Source organism: Ambystoma mexicanum, chromosome 10 (genome assembly GCF_040938575.1).
Source record: "Ambystoma mexicanum isolate Mex_15411 chromosome 10, UKY_AmexF1_1, whole genome shotgun sequence".
Lineage (NCBI taxonomy): Eukaryota > Metazoa > Chordata > Amphibia > Caudata > Ambystomatidae > Ambystoma > Ambystoma mexicanum.
In genome coordinates, this window is record NC_090932.1 from 869,617,945 (window position 1) to 869,636,344 (window position 18,400).

At 45.1% G+C, this 18,400-nt stretch overlaps 1 long non-coding RNA gene across 2 annotated transcripts in view; it reads left to right on the plus strand.

Moving 5' to 3' along the window:
- LOC138493241 (uncharacterized) overlaps positions 1-18,400 on the plus strand; it is a 497,429-nt gene that overhangs the window by 461,013 nt on the left and 18,016 nt on the right. For both annotated transcript variants that reach the window (XR_011276325.1, XR_011276326.1), the window contains one exon: positions 2,886-2,993. This is a non-coding gene — a long non-coding RNA (uncharacterized lncRNA). The remainder of the gene's footprint in view (positions 1-2,885; positions 2,994-18,400) is intronic.

Genomic DNA, 18,400 nt, shown 5'->3' on the forward strand with positions numbered 1-18,400 from the left:
TTGTGAACTCATGAAATATGTTGTGGTGTATTTTTTTGTAGTGTAGGAAATAAAAAACAAAAACAGAAAAAAATTAGAAGCAGTTTTTGTGAATCTTAGAAAAAATACTTAAGTTCAGTACATAAATCCCCACATTTTTTTTTAAAAAAGGTTCTTTTAAGAGCCACCATTTTTTAATGAAAAACAAATGAATTGATTTTAATTCCCCCACCCCATGCCTAGAATTTTCCATGTGTCTGTGGACTTTTGTACTGTCTGAAAACTATGCAGACTGCAAAAGTTCCTATGATTTTTATTTTTACTTATATTTTTTAAATCTGAAAGGTGGGCCCAAAAGGAACCGTTTTTTGTCTTTCTGGTTTTTATATTTTTTTTCATATGCATATATTTTTTTAGGATAGCTGAGGAGGTAAGTTGGGGGATGGGGGGGAGGGGAGAAGGGGCACCAACCACAGAAACAGAGGGACAGATGGAGAGGGGAAGATGTTGGGCGTGCCTTAAATCTATGGTCAGATGCAGTGTTTCTCGTGCTCCTTGACCGCGGTCTCGAAAGTGCTCTGAAACTGCTTCTCCATGCAGAGCGGTGTGTCGAGAAAGGAAAAGCCTTTCTCTGAGCACCCAGGTGGTTGGATCAAGTGTGGCATCTCATGGAAGTGGTCCCAAAAGAGTAGTGCCCATTTTGTCTGTGACTGAGTATGAACTCACACTCAATGCATTCAACCTTGGCAGCACAAGCTTGTGGTACACCCCTAACCATCTTAAAGAACCGCCACACCCATGACTGTCTCTGGTTGCTGGAGGGAGGAACTTCCTCTGCCTCATCTTCCTGCTCCTAGTCATCCTCCTCTGCATCATCGTGCCTGTTCCCCTATCCAGGCCCTCCACATGGTGATGGTGGTGGTGCTGGCCCCTTGGGCAGGTGGGATGGCCATGACAGATGCTATTTTTAAACTCCTGGAAGTCTCCTAGAAGTAGCTGTCAAAAGATGCTCTTTCCTGGTGTGCCAGATTGGAAATGACTAAAGGTAATGGCTGGGTCCCTTCAGAGGAGCCGTCCATGGACCGTGCAACTGTCCACGAACTACCGTGCCAAAAATAGGCCTTGTAAAGTTGTCAAAAGTTGACAGATCAACAAAAAATGGGTCTAAGAGCTCTGAAAGGTTAAACTTTCAACTTGACACCCTAAGTTGGCCAAAAATGCAGTTTCAAACTGTAAGCAGTGATGGGATACATCCGCGGACATGCCATAACGCTGCACGGGTGTGGTCACATGATGGCGTCCGGGGGCGTCTGTGGCGGTTGCGGGTGTCCATGGATCCCGTCGAGCAGGAGATGCAGGGGGCATGCACATTAAGGTCCACAAACGGGCACGTTGTCCGTGGAGTAATTAAAAGTGCACCATGCAAGACCTGACATGCATGGCAGGAAGTGATGTCCGGAGATACCCCATTGCGTAAACGGACCATCTGAACAGTCGTGATGTCTGTGGACTATTTGGAGAAAAAAATAAGACTTTATTACACGATAATATACAAGATATTTATGGTAGGAAAAATCATTTTTTTTTATGAAAGGGATGGGATATTAGAATGGGAATCATAAATGGGAGAGTGTGGAATGTCAATAAAGTCATCATCTGGTGAGGGAGGGAGAGACATTTCATCAAAGCGTCTTTGATTTTTGTTTTATGAATTTGTTTGGGGTGATTTCTGGAGGAAGTGGGACAGGTACACGTAGGACAGTGATAAACAACATTTCTAATAACATTATTCTTAACATAATTTAAAAGTTCTTTAAAGTCATTGCTAACTTCATCCAATTTTGAAGACAAGGTGATTATTTCATCCGATATAGCTGGGATTTGGGATTGTATTTCTATTTGTTGTGATTCTGCATAATTAATCTTTGGTGTAGTTTCTTCATGTAAACTATGTACTATCAGAAAAGAAGAAAATATTATTTCAATGAGGTCTGAATAAATTGCAGTATTTGTTCATATTGAAAGATGTATTGTTTACCATTAGAAATGTCATCTTCACTCATTTCTTCTTTGGGAAAGTTTTCTTCTAGCCACTGAAGTGTGTTTGCCATTTCTTTCAAAACAAGAAATGTTGATATTTGCTTGCGAGAAATGTTTATATAATGAATGATAATAATATCATTGGTTAAGTTGCTTAACTTATAGAAAGAATACTTTTTGGGGAGCTTATAACTGTGGCACCATTCGACGAATGGTGACCAATCTTTGCAGAGAGGCGCATGCTGATTATATGTTTGAAAACATGAGGTGTGTCATAATTTTGGAAATGTCAGTGAGGAAAAGGAGTCTGGAAAATATATTTGGGGTTCATTTGTGGATCAAAGAGGGCTTGGAAAGGGTGGGGGAGTGGAAAGAAGTTGATATAGAGCAATATTTATAGGTGAAAGAAAAGCTGTGCTGTGTCTGCCATTAATGTTTCTGTCTGAAGATGCTATTTGGATTGAGTGTAAAAGGTCTGTCCTGTGCGATGGTGTGCACGTGCCAACTGGGTCTTTTAAAGATGCCTGGCCTGGAAAGGGGACTGCAGAGCCCATGGATAGTCATCAAGGTCTATGGATTATTGTCTTTATTGTATGCTTGGAGAAAAGTATTTGTGACAGAAAATTGTTTCTGTTCTTTTTTCTTTTTCTCTTGTATACAAGTGTCCATTACTCCCATTAGCATAGTACAAAATGCTAATGGAAATGTTGGAGAATCTTATCGAGTCTAACTACTTTATTGAAAAATGTAAAACAGATGATGTAAATAAGATTATTATTTTAGTTCTATTTTTTAACTGTGAAAGGTGGCTCCAAAAGGAACCTTTTTTTGGGTATTTTTTGATTTTGTATTTCTTTTTTTTTCAGGATAGGCCAGGAAGTAAGGTGGGTGAGGAAATGAGGGAAGGGGCACCAACCACAGATATGGAGGCGCAGGTGGACAGAGGAAGATGTTGGGCATGCTTTAAATCTAAGGTAGGAGGAAGTGTTTCTCATGCTCTTTGATTACAGCCTCAAAAGCACTTTGAAACTGCCCGCCGCTGCAGAATGGTGTGTTGCAATATATACAGAGTACTGTGGTCTTGGAAAGATATAGATCAATAGTCTCTTTTATGGCTTGCAAGGTAGCTGGTGGAATCTTATGCCTCACAGGAGTAGCCTGTGTGGTGACAGTAGCGGTTGAGGAAGATGACGTAAAGGAAGACAGCCTACTACTTCCTGATAAAGGTACAGCCTTTCTCAGAGCACCTCAGTGGTATGAGCGGGTGAGGCTGCGCATGGACGCCGCACCAAAATAGTACTGCCTGTATTGCCCGCGACTGAGTATGATTCCACACTCAATGCATTCAACATGGATAGCCCGAGCCTTTGGTACCCCTTGTACAGTCTTAAAGAATGCCACACCCATGTTTCTCTCTGGGTGCTGGAGGTAGGCATTTGCTCTATCTCATCTTCTTGGTATCCTCTTGATTCTCCTCTGCATCATTGCACCTTTTCCCTTGTCCAGGCCCTCCAGCTGGTGGTGTTGGTGGTGGTGACTCCTGGGGAGGAGGGATGGCCATAGCTGATGCCATTTCTGAAGTTAAATAGCAGGTGCTCTAATAGTCTTCCAAGCAGGAGCTCTCTCCTGGATTGCAGATGAAAAATGAGTAAGAATAGGTCTAGGAGCTGTTCAAGGGTAAACTTGAAACTTCCTAGATCAGCTGAAAATGCAGTGTGTGTAGATGGATAATATATTTCACTTGCCCCTTATAAGATCGGAGTGAAATGTTAATGATAATGGGCCCGATTTGTGGAAAAGTGCTCAGAGATCCTGCAAAGCCTGCGCATAAGTCAATCTGCGCACTGCACCTAGTCACAGAATTATTTGCGCAAAGTAATCGTATACGCAAGTCGCGGCCACAGCGCCCCTGGCACACCCCCATACAAAGCAAAAAGTGCTAGAACAGCTACCTTTGCGTGGTCTCCAGGGTGTAAATACATGCACCCTTCAAACAGTGCATGGGGTCTCCCGCAAGCAGGCCTGCATCTTGGGGACCATGCGCAGGGTCCCCCGTAACTGGTACCGGCACCCCGACACCATGCGTACAATTTATTGTAGCTGGGTAAAGCTCTGAAAATCTACGTGCAAACCCCCGATAAACCGTTCCTGCACCCCGCTACACGGCATAGCAACAACCCTAAGTCAGATCGGAGCCCTGGCTGCATACATGCACCCCTAAACCCGACACCCGATCTTACCTCTGTGCAGTGAATCCTATGCGGAAGTGTCTGTACGCCTGCCTCCGGATGGCGGATATTATAAGGGCATTTCGTGGCCATTTCCCCGCCGAGAGGTTGCACTCTCGGATCCATGAATATGTATCGTTCCACGCAATAATGGGCATCCGATGGGCTTCCTGCGGGCCGTCCCTCGTAACGGCCGCATTTTCCCTTGTTCTTCCTCATTTTCCGAGTTCCCGCCCCTACTCTGCCCTCTGCGTAAGCCACGCCCACGCTCTGTGTGGTGTCTCGTGCAAGGCCCTCGGCCTCTCGCAATGACGTGCCAAGCCTGCGCAAAGTCCCAGCAAAGTACGAAAAAGTACAGCGCAGTCGATTCCATGAATCAACAAACAAGATTTTGCACACAGTGTGTCGCGCAAAGTCCCTATTTTCCACGCAGATAATTCCATGAATCGGACCCAATGTGTTTTAAAGAAACACTTAAACTTTTATTTTATTTCAAGACACAACTAATATGTTATGTGGATTGGTATATGTAAATCACACAGTGCTTCAATTCACCCGCAATGAACCAGTGGGAGTTGCAGCTTGAAATCCACATATGTTGACAGTGTATGGAGCAAGCATGGGTGGTGCCCGCCCCGATGTGTTACAGGAACGTTAGAAAGTATTTGGGCCTTGGCGCTTATTTTGTTACAAATTCAGCACTGAGAACCAGCACATCCTACTCAAAGTTCTCTTAATGCAGTTTAAATTTCGACGGCTCAAGTCGGATATTCCATGTTTGGGAGAACATTTTTAATGACTATATAAAGAACATGTTTATTAGACATTGCTTTTTTTTATACTTTTGCAATGTGATTGGAATTGCCTATGTCGGGAAGACATTCCTTGAACAAAATGTTTTGTTTACATGTACTCTTATTTCTTGTCTCTTTGCACTGCACTACAATTAGGTTAAATAATTAAATGTCTTGGATCCTAATGCATAACTTTCAGTAACAGCAGAATTCTTCATGGGCACCACCTTGAAGCATGTGCCTTACAACTGTTATCTATGGCAGAGGGGTCATTCAGAGAAGGCAACACTTGCATGCAAGGATATGTATAATTAAGGATGCAGCTCACCAACCAGCCAACAGATGGCCTCACAATGGATCACATTGAGCAAAGGCATCTAATTAAATTGCAACTTGGCTGCTGTACACTGAACAGCCAACAGATGTCCTCAAAATGGACACTTCTGTTTACTTCGTTTCTCTGGACACATTATGCTCTCCCACATAGATAGTAACAGGACAGCACAACAATGATGAACAAATGCCCCCACCACTCTCACATCCCACCCAGCCTCCTCCCCAAGTCCTCTGTGTAATACCAGGACATTCATATACCTGTCAATTGACAATTCGCCCAAAATCAACTGCATAACACTAGTATCTCAAGTTAATATCAATTAACCCACGCACTCACAGTGTAATTCAGAGCCAGTCCCGTCTGTCAAATGAATTCCATCCCACTATGCTGTGACAGAGTCACGTGAGTTCGGCGGCACAGTTGGCCGTCGCGCATGCGTGTTAAAATAAATGGGCAGACCCACAGGGCTCAGAGCTCATCGGGGACCCGTAATGAGCAGACCTGTGTCCCTCGTATGCTTTGAGGTACGGGAGGGAAGGGCCTGGTCACGGGGGTCCGTGGCCTACGAAGCCTGCAACACTGGTAACGAGGACGCCGCTGTGGAGGGAGGGCTCCTTCCGATACCGACCGAGACCAGCGTCTAGAACATTGCCCTGATGCCTGCCAGAAGCGTTACCCGCGCAGTAAAGTTCTGACTGCCATTTTGGGTTGTAGATGGTTGCGGCCCGACATTTGGGGTGCTCCTGCGCCATCACATTCAATTATTCGAGCCTTCCAAGGCTAAATATCTACAAAAAAGCAACTGGTGCTACCAGGAGGACTCTGGGGGGCACTCGAAAAAACATTTTGTGTGCACATTAAGCCTGTGTTTTCAGGATCCCTGGTACAGGGAAATGTTGCCATCCTCTCCTCTTTGCCATTAACGCCAAGGAAGAGTGACATCCTACACTGAGCCTGCCTGATACAGCCATATAAAGGCCCACTGTGATCCCAGAAAGCCATCGCCTCTGTGGACTTGTGGCCTTCGCTGGTGTGATAGGTGCTTGTGTGGTCCGCATCCATGACTGACCCTGCAGCCGACGCTCAAGATGCGAATCACCATCACAGGTCAGGAGAGCGTCCATACAACAAGGCACGCTGGCTCCCATGCCAGAATTTGACATGTCTGCCCCGCCATCAAAATTAGGCCGAGGTGGCTACTCTGGATCAAGAAGCTGGAAATGTATTTCAAGGCCACGGGAGAAATGTAGGACGGGGCCAAGGTGGTGACGCTGTCCATGAAGGACAAACTCAAGGAGCATTTCCTACTTCTTGCGAACCAGGACTTCAAACGCTTCATAATGTGTGGCGAGAAGCAGCACGAGGACGAGTCTTTAGACCAGTTCTGTGGTAGGCTACATCTCCTGGCCAGTACGTGCAACTGGGAACATGAGGAGAGGATAGTCCGAAACCAGATTATTCAGGGTTGTAGCTCCGGGAAGCTGCGGCGACAGATACTCCGAGAACCACCACTCACACTAACTCAGATCCTCGACGTGGAAAGATCCTAGGAACTGGCTGACAGCCGCGCCACCAGGATGGATGCCGCAGTCAAGTCGGTGAAGAGTGAAGAGGTATGTGTGATTGGAGAGAAATCTAACACTGGTCTGTCACGCCCAAGGTGGCCCCAGAAGAAGATTGACATGCCACAGCCCTGTCCAAAGTGTGGATACAACCTCCCTCACTCCAGTGGCTGTCCAGCGAAATGGAGGATGTGTGGGCACTGTGGGGCTGCAGGACACTTCACCAGAATGTGCTGAGCCGCAAGCCCAGCTGCCATCCCTAGAGGCCCGAGCAGAGCTAGCAACGTGGGACAGCGCAAGCAAAGAAATTTAGCCATGGTGGAATGGGAATTCCAGGAACTGGAAATTGCGGAAGAAGAGGAGGAAGATGAAGAAGTGTTCTTCACATCGAACATTGACTCACAAACAAAGAAAAAGAGGCAGCCCACGTGCATGGTGAAGATCTTTGAGACCCCGACTCCTGTGCTAATTAATACAGGTGCATCAGTATGCGTGCTGGTGACAAGACGTTATGAGACACTCCCAGAACCACCAGCGCTCGGAGAAATAAGGGCAAAGATTTACTCATTTGGAGGAGCACAACCACTTCCGCTCCGAGGAGTATTTGTGGTGCAAGTCGTTCACGACAACAACACTATCAGAGCGAGATTCTTCGTAACAGATATCAGCCCACACTCTCTCCTGAGCTGTGCCGCATCTGAGGCGTTAGACATTGTCCACATTGTGCTCTCAGTGTATGAAGCGGACATCAAAGACATCATCAACAGATTTGTTGACATTATTCAGGGAGTTGGGAAATTAAATGGGGAACCAATCAAATTGTACACTGACGAGTCAGTGCACCCAACAGCTCTGAAGCACAGGCGCATACCCTTCCACCTGTGAGCACAAGTGGAGAAAGAGCTATAAACTCTAGTAGACTCAGACATTATTGAGAAAGTTGATGGCACAACCCCGTGGGTGTCCCCTTTCGTTGTGGCGGCCAAACCCAAGCAGCCGGGATCCATACGCATCTTTGTGGACATGAGGCTAACCAACCTCGCCATAAAAAGGGAACGTCACCTTACGCCACCGATAGATGGCATAGTGGGCGAGCTACAAGGTGCCAAGGTTTTCTCAAAGCTAGATTTGCATTTGGGGTATCACCAACTTGAATTGCACCCGGACTCCCACTATATAGCAACTTTTACAACACACACCGGCCTACACCAGTATAAATGTTTGAACTTTGGGATCTCCTCAGCGGCAGAGGTTTTCCAAAACATCATCAGAGGCGCCCTCGCTGGCTTAGAAGGGGTAATCAATCTAAGTGACAACATATTGATGAAAGCAGCATCGGAGCATCAGAGACAAAACACATGGCTAGGAGAGAAATGTGAGTTTCTCAAAGAAAGTATAGAATTCTTTGGGTTTGTTTTCCACTTCAACGGAATCTCTCTGCACCCACAGAAGGTCAAAGATATCCAGGATGCAAAGCCACCAGAGAACCCCTCAGAGGTGAGAAGCTTCCTGGGGATGATAACATATTGTGGGAGGTTCATCCAGAACCTAGCCTCTCTCTCGGAACCTCTTCGGGCCCTCAGAAAAAAGGACACAGCCTGGACCTGGTCTACTATCGAATAGACAGCCTTCAACGCCAGTAAAGCCAATCTTATGGGCGATGAGACTATGGCGTTTTTCAACCCTGAAAAAGAGTCAGAGCTGGTTGTGGATTCTAGCCCAACGGGGCAAGGAGTCGTATTACTCCAACCTGATCCACATGGACAAATGAGACCCATTGCATATGCCAGCAAGGCGCTGACAGAAACCGAACAGAGATACTCTCAAATAGAAAGGGAGGCGCTGGCCATATTTTGGGGCTGCAGACATTTTCACATCTATATTTCAGGAAAACCAGTGTCCGTCATCACTGACTACACACCCCTGATTCCCATCCTAATGGGGTCATCCTCCAAACCACCACCGAGGATAGAGAGGTGGATGCTCGCCCTCATGGAATACGGGGTGAAACTGCAGTACAGACCGGGAACACATAACCCGGCAGACTACCTATCGTGTCATCCCAGATACGAAGTCGGTGGGCGACTGTGAAGACTATGTTCACCAAGTGATTGACGCGGCCATGCTAATAGCCCTAACGTTAGGAGAAGTGGCTGATGTTTCGCAAGCTGACAAATGCTTCTAACTCGTTCAGAATGCCTTCAACAGCAGTGACTGGAAGTTAGCTCTTTCAGACCTGTCCCGTAGGGATAAGGACACTCAGCGTGAGATACAGTCACTATGATACAGTCACTATGGCAGGCCCGACACAAACTGTCGAGATCAGATAGAGGCCTCCTACTTTGCGGGAGAAAAATTGTGATACCTCGGAAACTGATTGGGAGAGTGCTAGAACTAGCCCATAGTGGCCATCAAGGTACTGCAAAGACCAAAGCAAGGCTGAGATCCAAGGTGTGGTTCCCGGAGCTAGAGGAAAGAGTGGATAACCACATACACCAGTGCTTCTGGTGCCAAGCAGCCGCACCTGTGAACAATGAGTGTGCATTGAGTCGATGGAACGTAGCGGAAGCCCATGTGGCACGGTGCATGCCGACTTTGGATCGACTGGGAGGGGAATGCACTTTTTAGTACTAATCAACCAGTGGTCACGATATCCAGAGGTGGAGATTGTGGAATCAACGTCAAGCGATCAAACTATACAAGAGATTGAAAAGATGTTTGTGACCCATGGACTTCCTCGAGTCGCGTGCTAGGACAAGGGACCAGCGTTTCACAGCAGACAGTTTGCGGAATTCATGAGTGAGTACGGCATCACGCACCGGAAGGTGACCCCAGCCTGGCCAAGAGCCAACTGGGAGGTGGAGCGCTTCATGCGCATGCTCAATTAAATATTTTGGATCTCACAGAGTCAAGGATGTGAACTCAAGTTCAAACAAGCTTTGAGAAATTAACATTTTGAATACTAACGTTATAGAAAGTCATAATTCTATAAAGACACACAAGCAAAGGATTATGCTTTCTCTCATCTTCACTTCTCGATTAGCAAAACATTACAACAATAATATATATAATAATGAAGCATAAACTACAAATCCCAACAAGTTTGAGTCTTTGGTTGCTCATATATTATTAGTCTTCTGCACAGCATATGACTTTCCCGACCATCAGCACATGTTCAGTCCCTTAAACACAGCACCCATCTTGTCCTCATCCTCTTTCTTTCACTGATCCTTCGTACAACTTTTTGCATCCCAACTGGTAAACGGCGAACTGAAAAATGTACTTCAGAGCAGCTTTTCAGGTGCCTGACAGCTTACCATCAGTATTGGAACCTACAAAAGAAAATCATGGAAATCTGGTCCCCGCGGTGGGTAATCGTGATACAGCATCATATACATATCCATACAGTATCATAAACATCATCAGTGCATCTGAACATTAACATTCATGATTGTTAGGGTAGGATAATCCTTTGCCTCCATGTCTTTATTACAGTTATGACTTAATATAACGTTAGTATTGAAAATCTGAGTTCTATCACAAGGCTCAGATTATGCTTGTTTAAAGCTTCCCTACCACCAGCGTTGCAATCCTCTCAATCGGTTTAATATCAAATGTATTAAATGTTGACTTATTCGACCAATCCGCTGTTTTCATAATATCCTCCAGTCGAGCCCCTATGTTGTATGCTTTGGAGACCATTGCCCCTCTCACTGAGTGTGCGCCATAGTTTTCGATGTCAATGCCTGCTTGGTGCATCAACCATCTCGCCAGGGTTGCCAGGGTTACCGCCCCAAAGGGCTTCCATAATGCTATAAGCAATTGCGTCACTCCTGCGGGTCGCAGATCTCTAGTCAGGTTTTCGTATGCTGTTAAGCATCAAACTGGACATAGTTTAGGTTAATTCAGGAATGAGTTGTAAGATATTTTTCTCAAACCAGTCTTTGTTCTCTTCGTGATATAGAATGCCACACTGTTGTAGATACCGATTTCCTGGCCACTTCCATCTGCTCTCACATCAGATACTCTCTTGCACAAAATGAGACATAGAAACTTTGTCACTTTGGCGGTCAGCGCCTTTCTGGATAAATCTGTGTTGTCAGGCCATGCTGAAAAGAACCTCAATACCCTATCGACATCCCACATTTGGGAGTATCTCGCCATAGGCGGTTTGAGCAATTTTATCCTTCTCAACAATGTACATATCAAAGGGTGTTCCCCAACAGCTAGTCCCTCGACAAGCATGATCTTGTACGCTCTCTCCTGAGCTACCATCTGCGCTAGGTAATCTGTTATGTGCACCACATCTGTTCCAGACGAATGCACGTTCCTCTCCATACACCAGCTATGCCATATTGCCCATGCTGGTCTATGTGCCTTCCTTGTTCCAGGGGCCCACGACTCTTCAATAATGCGTTCAGCCTCGCCTAATAATCCTGGCCTAGCCCAGGAGCCCCAAAAATTGCCCATGCAATCAGGTTGAGGCTGCCTGCTCGTACGATCAAATGGCTGTCCTCCGTGGAGTTCTGCAAAATTAACTTTCTTCTCAGGAGAACTATTGGGAGATTGGGGAACCAAGCTTGTCCCCTCCAATCTGAAGTCATTAGGATCTAAGGAGCCCTTTGTCTCCTCAACTGGGCCAAAGTCCTGGCTATCGTTGAAAATGGATACTCTCTGTCTGTGCCCCATGCTTGGAGAAACGCATCTGTTGCTTCCACTTACAGATCTGGTCTTCAGCTGAAAAACCGAGATAAATGTTTGTTCAACCTCAAGGCAAATAGGTCAGTCTATCATGGACCCCATTGTGTCATCAGTTCTCGGAATACGTTCCCGTCCAATCACTGGTGTCACTGAGAAACCTGGAGTTCCAGTCTGCCACTTTGTTCTGTTGACCCGCCAGATACTCCGCTGTCACTGATACTTTTCTCTGTAGGCTGCAGGATATTTTTACCGATGCTGATGTGCCCCACTGCACCACTTTACCAATGGCAAAATAAACAGCCAAAAATGGATGTGCTAACCCCTGTGTGTGTGGGTCACAATCACAAAAGGCTGCACACCCTGCCACACACAGTCAAAGTGGGGGAGAAAAACAGAATTCTCACTGCAGGAGCATGCCAGTGGGTGCTGTTACCTTTAACATGAAGCAAGGCCACAGAATTGGGCTATAAACCGAAAATGCCTTTTAAAATGCAGCTTTGTAACCTTCAAAGTGCTGTTTTGGTGCTAGATCCATTTATTTCAGTGAATCATTGAAATTAAAAGGGTTACAGATCATCCATGTGGCCAGAGAAGCCAGGCCTCATTGACTGACAGCAGCTAAGAAATGTATCTCATGAAAAAGGCAGCCCAGCAACTTTTCTTTTCAGTTCCACAGGAAAAATGCAGCAAGAAATGGCAAAACATGTAACAATTTCTGCTGTGCAGAGAAAACTCCAAGCAAAGGCTTAATACATACATCCAGATTGCAAACAAATTTCAGCACTTAAGAGAAAAACTGCTGCTGAATAAAATGTGTGTGCTGCAGAGGGAACTCTGATGTAAAGGATTCAGTTTAAATGTTTTTTTTCCATGAAGAAGTGCAAAATCGCCTCTTTAAAAGCATGTTTTTGTGAAAGGCCTAATTCTTTAAATGTCAAAATCCCCTATCAACTGTGTTCATTTATATGTTTAATGAAAGATGTAGGTAAAACTTAAAGTAACTCAGTTTGGAGTTAACTATTTAATTCTGATTTGACAGTGCCCAGCCTGGGAAAGATTGACACTTCAGGTTGACACTCCACTGCTAGCAGGAAGGCTTAATTGCTGCTGGGAGGTTTTCGCATACTAAGAACAAAGAACTCATTAGACATTTGTCTCTGGCCCAGCCAGAGACAATGGCAGGCTGAACACTGATCCCATCAGGGGAGGGGCAGGAAACTTCCCTCTGGACCCCCATCCTGATCAAAGGAATTTGACAGCTGTTGCCAGTTGAAAGGAAAGTAAATAAAACGGCTAAAAGACATTTGTTGTTTAAATACCTATTTGTAATTAAGCTTTGAAAACCTTGAACTTTCCAACATGAAGGAGGATACATCTAAAAATTGGTAGTTGTAAATCTAATTTTATGCTCTTTCTGTGAAGACGTGAGTGAACCCTGTACTACATAAGGAACAAAAGTTACACAAAAAGAATAATTGTGGCAAGACTATTGATGCGGCAAATATAATATTGTATGCCTGTGTTCTAGGGGTGATTGTACAGATATGTACTGAATTAGGAATTGTTAGGCCAAACTGTTATGATTAAAATGGACAAAATTCCACAGAACAACAAAGCCAGCTCTCACTGAGATGGGAGTTAGATGTAAGAATAACCCACAAAATATGTAATGTATGTGTCTGATTTTATTAGAGGGCATAATTATAGAAAGGTGTATTGTGGGAAAGTTAAATTGTGGTCCAAATCATTGTGGGAGTTCCCAAGTCACATCATAAAATATGACAGCCCTTTCTGGCTTCCACCTGAAAAAATGCAAGTGCCTTTGGCCTATCAGAGCCGTGTGGGAGTGGTTTGTAATTCTACCCCTACCATACACTGAGTGATGTCACTTGGCATGATAAATAAGGGAACTTCACCACACACAGGACACACTGATTCCTGACTCCATCCCGATTTCCGCGTGACACCCTGTTCCAGAATTCTTTATCTTGTTGCCGTTGCAGATTTCTTTACCAAGCCAAGCCTCAGCATTTGCTGAACTCTTTTCAGCTAGGCCCAAATCCTGAACCATCCCACACTTCGGGGAAATCATTCTGATCCAGTTTGGCTTACTACCGTACATGCTTGCCTGCTGAAATTCGCCATCCCACAAATCGACAGTGTCCAGTGACCAGAAGGGCCAATCCAATCCAGTCTGAGGTGCAGTCCAATTGACCAGAACCGCCCAGCTGATCATCCCGCCAGTAGACCCAATTCGTGATGACCAGAACATGACGGTCCAATCTTAAATTACAAGTGGATTGTAAGTATCAATAGGAATTCTACTGACCCATAGTATATTTGCCTTGTCCTATCCCAACCTCAACCTATCCCATCTTTAACTTAAGAACCTCCAATAGTGACAGAACCATTCTTGCAACCCTGTTTGTAATGCCTAGTGTTAGCACTGATTTTCTCTCATTTGTTTTACTAGAACATAAGCCAGTAATCCCTGTAACGAAAAAACAGAGTATCTGACAGGTGAAGGGTTACAATCGGCCGTGCTTAACTGTGGAGATTCACGGGTGGCATTCTCTTTTTCTTAGTCATTAATATAGTTTAAATAAAAACAATCTGTCATTTTAAAACCAAATTTCTGCTTTTCTCTGTTCTATTTTTTTCAAAACCGCCTCTCATTCAAACTTGCATAACTTTTTCAATTTTATAGCTAGAGACTTAATTTAAACTCCCAGTTAAACCTAAGACCTGTAGCTACATCCACAACTAAAAACAGTGCATTTGACCCGTTTTTATTAAAAATTGCGTTGTGAAATTTAGGCACAAATTAGTATTGCTCCCATGGGAATTTATATCAATTTAAGGAGATTTTTGCACACTTTTCATTGTTTCACAAAGCCATTTTCAACTGTCATCTTAAAAAGTGTAAAATTTCCCAAAACGCTTTTCTCCCTTGTTTGGGGAGGGAAGACTGCATTCAAACCCTATATACTGTTCTTTTATTCCTGAATACCTGCTGCTTACTTACATCTGTGTAGAATTGCTTATTTGTGAATTAAGAACTTTGCACGGGGAAATCTTAACCTAAGCGCTATCTTTTCACAAGCCAAAATTGTTTTTTTCCAGTGTTTTCTATTCTGTATTGCTATAAGTGAATTCAATTACTTTACTTACTTTCTGAAATGTTTTGTCACCACATTGGTGTTTGCTGCCCCATATATAAAACGTGTGTTTGATTTGAATTTTAATAAATAAATAAATAATACCTTTACTAACCAGCCTGATTCCTGGTCCAATGTGACCTGGGAGTTTTTTTGAGAAGGGTGTGATATGAGTGATATATCACTCAGAATATTGAATCTATAGACACAATAAATAAGTATTTCATTTGTGCGTTACATGCTAGGCAAGACCCGGGTGTATTGCCAGTTTGAAATCCTTAACAAGGCATAAAGGCCAAAAGTCGTCCACTAACTCTGCCAGCCTCTTGGAACTCGTGCCAACCAGCCTGTTTATGTATCTGACTGTGGGCATATTGTCCATCTTGAGGAGTACATAACATTGCACCCTTTCCTGGCTCCAACACCACACTTCAAATTATCCTGCTAGCAACATTAGTCAGTTGATGTGCAGTTCCAGTTCCTGCTCTGACCACCTGCCACCTGAAGAAAACTCTACGCATCGGGCCTGTAAAGGCATCATGAAGCAAGACACAGAAAACAGATTCAAAGTTCAAACAAAATGTATTTATTGACTTAAATGTCAGGATGGTATAAGGCCTACCATGCCCTATGCTAAGGTGGGATTTCCCTACCTAAAGAAACTAAGGATAGTCAGAGTCAGTAAGTTCAACTTAAAAGTCTGTCTGTGTCCAAAACCTATACTTGACCTCACAACTAAAGCTAAACACTGTGTAGGGATGTCAACAACAAAATAATTAGTGTTCCAAATAAAGCTCTGAGCTTCCTCCAGCTCTTGGCTTCCCCAAGTTCAAACAACAGTTCCACAAAGGCTCAGGGTTCCCTTCCCTGAGAAGACAACACAGTTCCAGGATGGTCTTGGTGTTCCCTTCCCCAAGGTGACAACACAATTCACAAGTTATTGGGTTTTCCTTCCCCAAGAGGTTAGCTTGTCCAGCATGCCAACTCACAATCAGTTCCAGTCTCTTAATACTCAACACCAGTTACAGATTAACTTTTAACTCCTTCAATCTCTTCAATATCTTACACAGATTGCTAACTTCAGTATTCACTTTAGTAATCTGTTTCATCAGTGAAGATTTGGTATCTGCATTCACCTTGGCTTTTCAGACAGGGTATCCTCACATCTGCCCTGTGGTAGCCCCAGGAACACTTTGCAAGCAGAGCTTGCTCTTCAGAAGTCTTGCTGTGGGTTGCCGGTAGCTCCGCCTGTCACTCAGAGCGGCAACCAGTGGCATGCAGTGCCACTGGGGGTTTCCTATTTGCTCCACAGCTCTTGCTCTGAGCACACGACCAAGGATCTCTGGCAGAGCTGACCCTCTCACGGCCCACTCGGGCCCCAGCATCACAGTCTCTCCTTCCCATCTGCTGGCATCCTGGCCTCCAGGCAGGACCCTCCTCGGCAGCCTCCTTAGTAGCAGGATTTCTTCCCACTGCAGCCCGTAACACCCGGCCTGGCTTCTCTCCTGCTGGTCTCCCCTTCTTTACTGGTGACTTCACCTTTTATGCACCTGTGACCTGTTAACAGGTTGCAGGTGCGAGCCCTACCACTGAATTGCCTGACGCCAATTACTTACGTTCTTGGGACATGCCTGACCCTGGTAATAGTTTCCAAGCCTCTTCCTTGTTCTAGTACTAGAGTGGTGTGACTGAATGTTAATGCGCATAACTCCTAGTCGTCTCTTCCTTGTCCCAGTACTAGAATGGTGTGACTGAGGGGAAGTGAGAGGACATGATTGGCCATAGCCTATAAAGGTATGGGGAGGATAAGGTTTGTTCTCACAAGGTAAAGGGGATACCATGTCTTGCCTGCGGACACCCTCTCCCCAATCCCCAAGGACCCTCGACCCAGTTGATCCTCACTCGCATCTCCACCACAGGGTCAGGATCCAAAAGCGACGGCCTTTCCCTGGCCAGCTCAGAGGAGGATTCAAGGGAAGTAGGTGTGAGTATGCCCTCAGGTTGCTCACAGGCCCTCCATTCCCAAATGTTGGCATCAGATTCTATTACCAGGTCCGGGGATGAGACAAATATCGCCCTCCAATTCCAGGTCGTCCATATGCTGCAGCCACTGCTCCAGTTCCGTTCTTGCTTCCTGCGATATCTGAACTCTTTGTTCATAGGATAAGCCCCTCTTGAGAGGCTGGATCTTCAGGGCCCTATAATGTAGTGGTCCCGGGAAAACAGCCTGAATTGATGATGCCAAACACCCCACCAGTCTGGCTATTTCCTGTAATTACATCATTTCTTTTGTAAGAGATTTTCTGATATTTTATTTGATGCTGTTCACTTTGCTCAAAGGCAAAGTTAGGGTTCCCTGGTTCATGTGTAGTGTGAAACCCAGAAACTCTGTGGTCAGCTCTGGTTGTAGTTGGGATTTCTCCCAATTCTCTAAGAAGCCTAGCTGTTGCAGCAGTTCTATCGTGACTGTCACCTCATCTGTGATCAAATTCTTGTCTTGACACGTTATGCATATGTCATCCTGGTATATGATCAAGTGGATACCTTGCTCTCTCAGGTTGCTCACCACCGGTTTCCTCAACTTGGTAAACCACCACAGAGATAATGCTAGCCTGAACGGTAGACATGTGAACTCCCATATCTGGTCCCTCCAGTGGAACCTCAGAAATCTCTGGTGTTCTGCCGCAATGGAAACGATTAGTTAGACGTCCCTGAAGTCTATCCTGACAAACAGTCCCCTTGTTGTAAAATGTCCCCCAGAAGGTGAATACCCTCCATTATGAAATGCCTGTTTACAATTAAGCCATTCAACTCTCTTAGGTTGACAACCAGCCTCAGCTTGTGTTTTCCTTTTACTAGAAACATATTGCTTATAAAGTTGTCTGCGGTATCTTGTGCCTGAACAATAGCTGCTTTTCGCTCCAGCTCCCTTATCTCTGTATCTAGCAACTGCTGATACTCTTCACTCTGCATAATGGTAGCCTTGCTTGCACTGGTAGGTATACAAATCTATGTGAAACCCTTGCACAGTGTCTTGTACCTACGTATCTCTGGATACGATATTCCAGTTCTTTATGCATTGCACTAGCCCCTGCCTACTGTGGGTATGCCCTTGCTTATTTCTTGCGCTTGCTGCCTTGCCCCTGCTTTCACCTGTGTTGTTTTGTTGTCACTCTGTGTGCCGCCAGCCCCTTCCTCTGCCTCTTCCCCTCGAGTGGCAGATCGGGGTCGGCTTACGGTCATCCTGTTCCTTCCAGTGGTCTCTGTCGCTGTAGAACCTGCCACATGAGTCGCAGCTGGCAGATCGGCCCCTGCCTCTGTCAGCTGGGCCAAAACCCTGTTTGCCAAAGACCCGCTTCAGCAATACATGTGCCTTATCTAACGGCGTGTATCTGTTGGCGAACTTAGTTAGTTCCTTTAAGAACGAATCTCTGAAAAGTTTGCCTTGGCTGCCGCTGCCACCTCTACAGCAGCCAGCTTGATTAGTTTCGGGTCAATCTTAACTTAGATGGATCTTTCTGCAGTGATCACACTGTTGGCATTCCCCAACAGGCAGATGGCTCTCTGAGCCTACCCCATCAAAGCCCTGGGGTCAATGCTT